A 10,423-nucleotide genomic window follows, 5' to 3' on the forward strand; every position below is an offset into this window, starting at 1 on the left:
ATCCCAACTAGTGATACTTCCTTGGGGAAAGGTTTCAAGCCATTGTGCCGCTTCATCCTTCAGTGAGAAAGGAAATAACAAGAGCTTACAGGTATCATGGTTTACACCATTGAGATTGACAGCACCACAAGTTTTCAGAAAAATGGATAGGTGCTGTTTAGGGTCCTCCAATGGATTTCCACCATAGGAACAATTGTTCTCTATTAGTGTAATGAGTTGTGGCTTCATGTTGTGGTGTTCTTATTTCTCAGAAACTCCTTCTTCAATGATATCCTTCCCTTTGGCTGCCCTTCTTCCCTATGAAATATAAATCAACAACGGAACACACAGTGATACTTTTGAAAATTGAGTGTAGTCAGTTGAGACAAAACTTCAAACAGTTAGTGGGTTAGTCAAAAATTAAAGAAAAAGTGCTTGATCTAAACTGCTACCTCACTTAATCATTGTCAATCTAATCAATCCCCGGCAACGGCGCCAAAAACTTGATGGGATATTTTTGTGGAAAAACGAATTTCTCCAAAACACCCAATTCTAATCGGCAAGTGCACCGGGTCGCATCAAGTAATAATAACTCACGGGAGTGAGGTCGATCCCACAGGGATTGAAGGATTGAGCAATTTTAGTTTGGTGGTTGATTTAGTCAAGCGAATCAAGATTTGGTTGAGAGATTTGTGATTTGCAGAATTTAAATTGCATGGAAAGTAAGGGGAATGGGTAATTGGCATGAAATTAAGAGAGAACTGAAATTTAAAGTGCTGAATCTTAAAGAACAAGAAATTAAATGGTAGAAACTTAGAACGCAAGAAATGTAAATTGCAGAATCTTAAAGTGCAAGAAATGTAAATGGCTTGAATTGTAAAGGGAATTGGGAATTGGATTTGCAGAATTTAAACAAGGAAAAGTAAATTGCAACAAACAGAGAAGTAAAGGATGAATGGAATTGAACCGGATCTTAAAACAGAATTGTAAATGAGCATGAAAACAGTAAATAGGGAATGGGAAATGGGAAATCCGGATCTCAGGACCCAAGAGACTAGAAAACCAAGTCTAGATCTCAATGCCTTCCTAGATCCAACAAGAACAATTGCAAAGGAAATGTAGATTGCAAAGAAAGTAGATGAAAAGCAATTAACCGAAACTGAATTCAATTGTGCAGTAAAATAAAGCAGAGAGGTCTCAGGATGAGATTGAAACAGAATTTCTTCAATTCTCCAACCCAAGATCCAAGACAATTGTAATTAAAATTGAAAACAAGAAAACTAAGAGGAAGGGAATTCAATTCTCCTTCCCCGAGACTTAGAAATTAAAATTCACTCAATACCAAAAGCTCTCCGAAAACTCTTTCTGAAAACTCCAAGGAAAAGCTCTCTGAAAAACTTAAATCCTATGCTATTTATACACTTTCTTCAAATGGTCTTCAAGCCTTCAATTGGGCCTTTGCTCTTAATGGAATTGGGTTGATAGAGGCCTTGGTTGATTGCTCTTGGAGTTTGGAGAAGAACCGAATTGAACCGGGTTGGAATCATGAAAGCTTGAGTAAAAGTTGGAGTAAAAGTTGGAGGCTAACTTTTACTCCAACTTTTCACATCAGCCACCCTTCTTTGCTGATACCAACGTTGGGGCAAAAGTTAGGGGTCTAACAGTTTGCTCCAACGTTGGCCTCCCCTTGCATACTCATGGCGCCAACGTTAGCCAAAAAGTTAGGGGCTAACGTTGGCGCAAACTTTTGCTCGTCCAGGGAGTGTTTTTCATGCGCCAACGTTAGCCAAAAAGTTAGGGGCTAACGTTGGCGCAAACTTTTGCTCTCCAGGGTGTGTTTTGTGATGCCAAAAGTTAGCCAAAAAGTTTGAGGCTAACTTTTGCTCCAGCTTTTGCCCAAAAGTTAGCCAAAAAGTTTGAGGCTAACTTTTGCTCCAACTTTTTGCTTCCTGGTTCATTTTCAATTAATCCAAAAGTTTGAACTAAAGTTTGAGGCAAACTTTTGCTCAAACTTTTTGTCTTCTCTTCCTCCTAACCATTCCTTCTTGCTTCAACCTTTCTCCAAGCTTTCTTCACCTATCATTAATCAACCAAACACATCAAAGCTATGCTCAAAATCATGAGATATTCATTCTTTTATAATATGTGACAATTATAGCATAAAACCTCATGAAATAGCATGAGTTCATACATGGTTGATTAAATCAAAGGAAACATGAAAATCTACCCAATTGGCTTGCTTATGGTTCAAGAAAGTGCATAATTCAATTGAAAACTAAAGAAAAAGGCTAGTGAAACTAGGCTAAGATGACTTGTCATCAGGAGGTCAGAATCCAACAGCATCAGCAGTCCTTCTTCAACCTTTGAATCTGATTTTTGCTCAAGTCCCTCAATTTCAACCAGAAAATACCTGAAATCATAGAAAAACACACAAACTTATAGTAAAGTCCAGAAATGTGAATTTAGCATAAAAACTAATGAAAACATCCCTAAAAGTAACTAGATTCTACTAAAAACATACTAAAAACAATGCCAAAAAGCGTATAAATTATCCGCTCATCACAACACCAAACTTAAATTATTGCTTGTCCCCAAGCAACTGAAAATCAAATAGGATAAAAAGAAGAGAATATACTATAAATTCCAAACTATCAATGAAACACAGCTTCAATCAGATGAGCGGGACTTGTAGCTTTTTACCTCTTGAATAGTTTTGGCATCTCACTTTATCCATTGAGGTTCAGAATGATTGGCATCTATAGGAACTCAGAGTTCAGATAGTGTTTTTGATTCTCCTAGTTCAGTATGTTGATTCTTGAACACAGCTTCTTTATGAGTCTTGGTCGTGGCCCTAAGCACTTTGTTTTCCAGTATTACCACCAGATACATAAATGCCACAGACACATAACTGGGTGAACCTTTTCAGATTGTGACTCAGCTTTGCTAAAGTCCCCAATTAGAGGTGTCCAGGGTTCTTAAGCACACTCTTATTTTGCTTTGGACCTTGACTTTAACCGCTCAGTCTCAAGTTTTCACTTGACACCTACACGCCATAAGCACATGGTTAGGGACAGCTTGGTTTAGCCGCTTAGGCCAGGATTTTATTCCTTTAGGCCCTCCTATCCACTGATGCTCAAAGCCTTGGGATCCTTTTTCTTACCCTTGCCTTTTGGTTTTAAGGGTTATTGGCTTTTTGCTCTTGCCTTTTGGTTTTAAGAGCTTTTGGCTTTTTCTGCTTGCTTTTTCTCTTTTTCTTTCTATTATTTATTTTTTCGCCTATTTTTTTTTCTGCAAGCTTTGTTCTTTGCTGCTTTTTCTTGCTTCAAGAATCATTTTTATGATTTTTCAGATTATCAAATAACATATCTCCTTGTCATCATTCTTTCAAGAGCCAACATATTTAACATTCTTAAACAACAACTTCAAAAGACATATGCACTGTTCAAGCATTCATTCAGAAAACAAGAAGTATTGTCACCACATCAATATAATTAAACTAAGTTCAAGGATAAATTCGAAACTCATGTACTTCTTGTTCTTTTGAATTAAAAACATTTTTCATTCAAGAGAGGTGATGGATTCATAGGACATTCATAACTTTAAGACATAGTTACTAAACACTAATGATCATGTAATAAGATACAAACATAGATAAGCACTTAACATAAAGGAAACAAAAAACAGAGAAATTAAGAACAAGGAATGAGTCCACCTTAGTGATGGTGACGTTTCCTTCTTGAGGAACCAATGATGTCCCTGAGCTCTTCTATGTCTCTTCCTTGTTTTTGTTGCTCCTCCCTCATTGCTTTTTGATCTTCTCTAATTTCATGAAGGATGATGGAGTGCTCTTGATGTTCCACCCTTAATTGTCCCATGTTGGAACTTAATTCTACTAGGGAGGTGTTGATTTGCTCCCAATAGTTTTGTGGAGGAAAATGCATTTGAGGCATCACCGGGATCTCATGGTGATGAGCTTCATGCGTCTCTTGAGATCCATGAATGGGCTCTCTTGCTTGCTCCATCCTTTTCTTAGTGATGGGGTTCTCTTCCTCAATGGGAATGTCTCCTTCTATGGAAGCTCCAACTGAGTAACATAGATGGCAAATAAGATGAGGAAAAGCTATCCTTGCCCAAGGAGAGGGCTTTTCGGCTATTTTGTAGAGTTCAAGGGAGATGACTTCATGAACTTCTACTTCCTCTCCAATCATGATGCTATGGATCATGATGGCCCGATCCACAGTAACTTCAGATCGGTTGCTAGTGGGGATGATGGAGCGTTGGATGAACTCTAACCATCCTCTAGCCACAGGCTTGAGGTCCAGTCTTCTTAGTTGAACCGGCTTGCCTTTGGAGTCAATCTTCCATTGAGCTCCTTCCACACATATGTCCATGAGGACTTGGTCCAACCTTTGATTAAAGTTGAGCCTTCTAGTGTATGGGCGTGCATCTCCTTGCATCATAGGCAAGTTGAACGCCAACCTCACATTTTCCGGACTAAAATCTAAGTATTTCCCCCGAACCATGGTGAGATAATTCTTTGGGTTCGGGTTCTTACTTTGATCATGGTTCCTAGTGATCCATGCATTGGCATAGAACTCTTGAACCATTAGGATGCCGACTTGTTGGATGGGGTTCGTTAGAACTTTCCAACCTCTTCTTTGGATTTCATGTCGGATCTCCGGATACTCATTTCTCTTGAGCTTAAAAGGGACCTCGGGGATCACCTTCTTCTTGGCCACAACATCATAGAAGTGGTCTTGATAGGCTTTGTAGATGAACCTTTCCATCTCCCGTGACTCGAAGGTGGAAGCTTTTGTCTTCCCTTTCCCTTTTCTAGAGGATTCTCCGGTCTTGGGTGCCATCAATGGTAATGAAAAAACAAAAAGCTTATGCTTTTACCACACCAAACTTAGAATATTGCTCGCCCTCAAGCAAGAGAAGAAAGAATAGATGAAGAAGAAGAAGAAATGTAGAAGAGAGAGAGAGAGAGAGGTGTTTCGGCCAAGAAGGGGAAGAGAGGGTTGTGTTGTGTGAAGTTGAAGAAGAATGGAGGGCTTTATATAGAGAAGGGAGGGGGTAAGGTTCGGCCATAAGGGTGGGTTTTGGGTGGGAAATTGATTTTGGAAGGTAGGTGGGGATTATGAGGTAGGTTTATGGGGAAGAATGGATGGATGTGAGTGGTGAAGTGGTGATAGGGAAGAGAGATTGAGATGATTGGTGAAGAGTTTTGGGGAAGAGTGTTTATGGGATTGTGTGAAAGAGGGGTGAGAAGAAGTGAGTGGAGGTAGGTGGGGATCCTGTGGGGTCCACAGATCCTGAGGTGATCCTGTGGGGTCCACAGATCCTGAGGTGTTTAAGGATTTACAACCTTGCACCAAATTAGGCATGCAATATACCCTTGCACACAACTCTGGGCGTTCAGCGCCAGATTGGTGCTTGTTCTGGGCGTTGAACGCCCATTTGTTTCCCATTTCTGGTGTTGAACGCCAGAACCATGCTTGTTCTGGGCGTTCAGTGCCAGCTCTTCTCCAGGGTGCAATTCTGGTGTTCAAACGCCCAGATGCTGCCCATTTTGGGCGTTCAGCGCCAGAACCATGCTCTGTTCTGGCGTTGAACGCCAGCCAGATGCTTCTTACTGGCATTTAAACGCCAGTGAGATCCTCTTCCAGGGTGTGATTTTTCTTCTGCTGTTTTTGATTTTTCTTCAATTTTTTTTCAGTTATTTTTGTGACTCCACATGATCATGAACCTATAAAGACATATAACTAATAAAAATATAATTAAATAAAAATTGAGTTGCCTCCCAACAAGCGCTTCTTTAATGTCAATAGCTTGACAGTGGGCTCTCATGGAGCCTCACAGATGTTCAGAGCATTGTTGAGACTCTCCAACACCAAACTTAGAGTTTGACTGTGGGGGCTCTAGTTGACTCTGTTTTGAGAGAAGCTTACTGTGCCTCTTTTCCATGTTTACAGAAGGATGTCCTTGAGTTTTAAACTCAAGGGAGTCCTCATTCAATTGAAGGACTAGTTCACCTCTGTTAACATCAATCACAGCTCTTGCTGTGGCTAGGAAGGGTCTTCCAAGGATGATGGATTCATCCTCATCCTTCCCAGTATCTAGGATTATGAAATCAGCAGGGATGTAAAGGCCTTCAACCTTTACTAATATGTCCTCTACTTGTCCATAAGCCTGTTTTCTGGAATTGTCTGCCATCTCTAATGAGATTTTAGCAGCTTGTACCTCAAAGATTCCCAGTTTCTCCATTACAGAGAGTGGCATGAGGTTTATTCCTGACCCCAGGTCACATAGAGCCTTCTCAAAGGTCATGGTGCCTATGGTACAAGGTATCAGGAACTTTCCAGGATCCTGTTTCTTCTGAGGCAATCTCAGTTGATCCAGATCACTTAGTTCATTGGTGAACAAGGGAGGTTCATCTTCCCAAGTCTCAATAGCAAATAATTTGGCATTCAGCTTCATGATTGCACCAAGGTATTTGGTAACTTGCTCTTTAGTAACATCCTCATTCTCTTCAGAAGAGAAATACTCATCAGGGCTCATGAATGGCATAAGGAGGTTTAATGGAATCTCTATGGTCTCTAGATGAGCCTCAGATTCCTTTGGTTCCTCAGAGGGAAACTCCTTATTGATCACTGGACATCCCAGGAGGTCTTCCTCCTTGGGATTCACGTTCTTCTCTCCTATTGTGGATTCGGCCATGATGGTCAATTCAATGGCCTTGCACTCTCCTTTTGAATTTTCTTATGTATTGCTTGGGAGAGTACTAGGAGGGATTTCAGTGATCCTTTTACTCAGTTGGCCCACTTGTGCTTCCAAATTTCTAATAGAAGACCTTGTTTTATTCATGAAACTCACAGTGTCCTTAGATAGATCAGAGACTAAGTTTGCTAAATTAGAAGTGTTTTGTTCAGAGTTCTCTGTCTGTTGCTGAGTGGATGATGGAAAAGGCTTGCTATTGCTAAACCTGTTTCTTCCACCATTGTTAAAGCCTTGTTGAGGCTTTTGTTGATCCTTCCATGAGAAATTTGGATGATTTCTCCATGATGGGTTATAGGTGTTTCCATAAGGTTCACCCATATAATTTACCTCTGCTATTGTAGGGTTCTCAGGATCATAAGCTTCTTCTTCAGAAGATGCCTCTTGAGTACTGTTGGATGCAGCTTGCAGTCTATTCAGACTCTGAGAAATCATATTGACTTGCTGAGTCAATATTTTATTCTGAGCTAATATAGCATTCAGAGTATCAATTTCAAGAACTCCCTTCTTCATAGGCGTCCCATTATTCACAGGATTCCTTTTAGAGGTGTACATAAACTGGTTATTAGCAACCATGTCAATGAGTTCTTGAGCTTCTGCAGGTGTTTTCTTTAGGTGAATGCATCCACCTGCAGAAGTATCCAATGACATTTTAGCTAATTCAGATAGACCATCATAGAATATATCCAGGATGGTGCATTTTGAAAGCATGTTAGAAGGACACTTTTTGGTCAGTTGCTTGTATCTTTCCCAAGCTTCATAGAGGGATTCACCTTCTTTCTGTCTAAAGGTTTGAACATCCACTCTAAGCTTGCTCAGCTTTTGAGGAGGAAAGAACTTGGCTAAGAAAGCCGTGACCAGCTTATCCCAAGAGTTCAGGCTATCTTTGGGTTGAGAGTTCAACCACACTCTAGCTCTGTCTCTTAGAGCAAAAGGGAAAAGCATGAGCCTGTAGACTTCAGGATCTACTCCATTAGTCTTAACAGTATCACAGATTTGCAAAAATTTAGTTAAGAACTGAAAAGGATCTTCAGATGGAAGTCCATGAAACTTGCAGTTCTGCTGCATCAGAGAAACTAATTAAGGTTTCAGCTCAAAATTGTTTGCTCCAATGGTGGGGATGGAGATGCTTCTTCCATGTAAATTGGAATTAGGTGCAGTAAAGTCACCAAGCATCCTCCTTGCATTATTATTATTTTCAGCTGCCATCTCCTCTTCCTGTTCAAAACATTCTGAAAGGTGCTTGCTGGATTGTTGTAATTTAGCTTCTTTTAGTTTCCTCTTCAGAGTCCTTTCAGGTTCTGGATCTGCTTCAACAAGAATATTCTTGTCTTTGCTCCTGCTCATATGAAAAAGAGGGAACAGAAAAATAATAATAATAGGGATCCTTTTTACCACAGTATAGAGGTCCCTATGTGAGTAGAAGAAAAGAAGAAGAAAAGAATGTAATGTAAAGAAAGAAACACAAAGGTAAGGGGAGCAGAGATGTGAGATGAAGAGAAGTGTTAGTAGATGAATAAGTAAATAGAATGATATGAGAGAGAGAGAATTTTCGAAAATTATTTTTGAAAAAGAGTTAGTGATTTTCGAAAATAGTTTTTGAAAAAGGTTAGTAATTTTCGAAAATCAAAAATTAAAATAATTAGTTAATTAAAAAGAAATTTTGAAAAAGAGGGAGATATTTTCGAAAATTAGAGAGAGAGAGAGTTAGTTAGGTAGTTTTGAAAAAGATAAGAAACAAACAAAAGTTAGTTAGTTAGTTGAAACAAATTTGAAAATCAATTTTTTTGAAAAGATAAGAAGATAAGAAGTTAGAAAAGATATTTTAAAATCAAATTTTTGAAAAAGATATGATTGAAATTAGTTTTGAAAAAGATTTGATTTTTAAAATCTCAATTAATGACTTGATTCACAAGAAATCACAATATATGATTCTAGAACTTAAAGTTTGAATCTTTCTTAACAAGTAAGTAACAAACTTGAAATTTTTGAATCAAAACATTAATTGATGATGTTATTTTCGAAAATTAGGAGATAAAGATAAGAAAAAGATTTTTGAAAAATATTTTTAAAATTTTCGAAAATAACCAAGAAAATTGAAAAAGATTTGATTTTTTGAAAAAGATTTTGAAAAAAATAAGATTTTTAAATTGAAAATTTTGATTTGACTCATAAAATCAACTAGATTTTAAAAATTTTTGAAAAAGTCAACTCAAATTTTTGAATTTATGAGTGAAAAAGGGAAAGATATTTTTTTAATTTTTGAATTTTTAATGATGAAAGAGAAAAACATGAAAAATGATGCAATGCATGAAAATTTTGGATCAAAGTATGTGATGAATGCAAGAACACTATGAATGTCAAGATGAACACCAAGAACACTTTGAATGTCAAGATGAACATCAAGAACTTATTTTTGAAAAATTTTATATGCAAAGAAAACATGCAAGACACCAAACTTAGAAATCTTTCATGTTTAGACTCTATGGATGCAAGAATACATATGAAAAACAAGAAAAGACACAAAACAAGAAAATATCAAGATCAAACAAGAAGATTTACCAAGAACAACTTGAAGATCATGAAGAACACTATGAATGCATGATTTTTTCGAAAAATGCAAGATGAACATGCAATTGACACCAAACTTAAAATCTGACTCAAGACTCAAACAAAAAACACAAAATATTTTTGATTTTTATGATTTTCTAATTTTTTTGGTATTTTTTTTTCGAAAATTAATGTGAAAAAGAAAAAAATAAGGATTCCAAAATTTTTAGTATGAATTCCAGGAATCTTGTGTTCTTAGTCTAAAGCTCCAATCTGAGGGTTAGACATGGCTTAATAGCCAGCCAAGCTTTAGAAGATATTGATACTTTCCATGTATAGAGCAACTAAGTGTGTGAGAATCAACAAGCTCTTGTAATGATAAGTTGAAACCCCAGTCCAACAGATTAGACATGGCTTACAGCCAGCCAGGATTCAACAAATCATCATGAAACACTAGAATTCATTCTTAAAAATTCTGAAGAAAAATATATTTTTGAAAACATTTATTTAAAAAAAATTTTTTTTTTCGAAAACAAAGGAGAAATTTTTGAAAGATTTTTTGAAAAATTTTGAAAATAAAACAAAAAGAAAATTACCTAATCTGAGTAACAAGATGAACCGTCAGTTGTCCAAACTCGAACAATCCCCGGCAACGGCGCCAAAAACTTGGTGCACAAAATTGTGATCTCAGGCAACGGTGCCAAAAACTCTGTACGCACGTCTTAATAAATTGTTTTTCATTCACAACTTCGATACAACTAACCAGCAAGTGCACTGGGTCGTCCAAGTAATAAACCTTACGTGAGTAAGGGTCGATCCCACGGAGATTGTTGGTATGAAACAAGCTATGGTCACCTTGTAAATCTCAGTCAGGCGGATATAAAATAGTCATGGAGTTTTCGAAAATAAATAATAAAATAAGGATAGAAATACTTATGTAAATCATTAGTGAGAATTTCAGATAAACGCATAGAGATGCTTTCGTTCCTCTGAACCTCTGCTTTTCTGCTGTCTTCATCCAATCAGTCTTACTCCTTTCTATGGCTGGCTTTATGTAAGGACATCACCATTGGCAATGGCTACTTTTGATCATCTCTGGAAAATGGTCCGATGCGCT

General features: G+C 37.6%; 1 non-coding gene across 1 annotated transcript; it reads left to right on the top strand.

Annotated features, from left to right (window-relative positions):
• The first annotated feature begins 7,461 nt into the window (after positions 1-7,461).
• On the top strand, positions 7,462-7,569 carry LOC112724513 (small nucleolar RNA R71). The gene has a single exon (XR_003163672.1). It is a non-coding gene; the product is annotated as a small nucleolar RNA R71 (small nucleolar RNA).
• The last annotated feature ends 2,854 nt before the right edge of the window (positions 7,570-10,423 follow it).

This window comes from Arachis hypogaea, chromosome 11 (genome assembly GCF_003086295.3).
Source record: "Arachis hypogaea cultivar Tifrunner chromosome 11, arahy.Tifrunner.gnm2.J5K5, whole genome shotgun sequence".
NCBI classification, from domain to species: domain Eukaryota; kingdom Viridiplantae; phylum Streptophyta; class Magnoliopsida; order Fabales; family Fabaceae; genus Arachis; species Arachis hypogaea.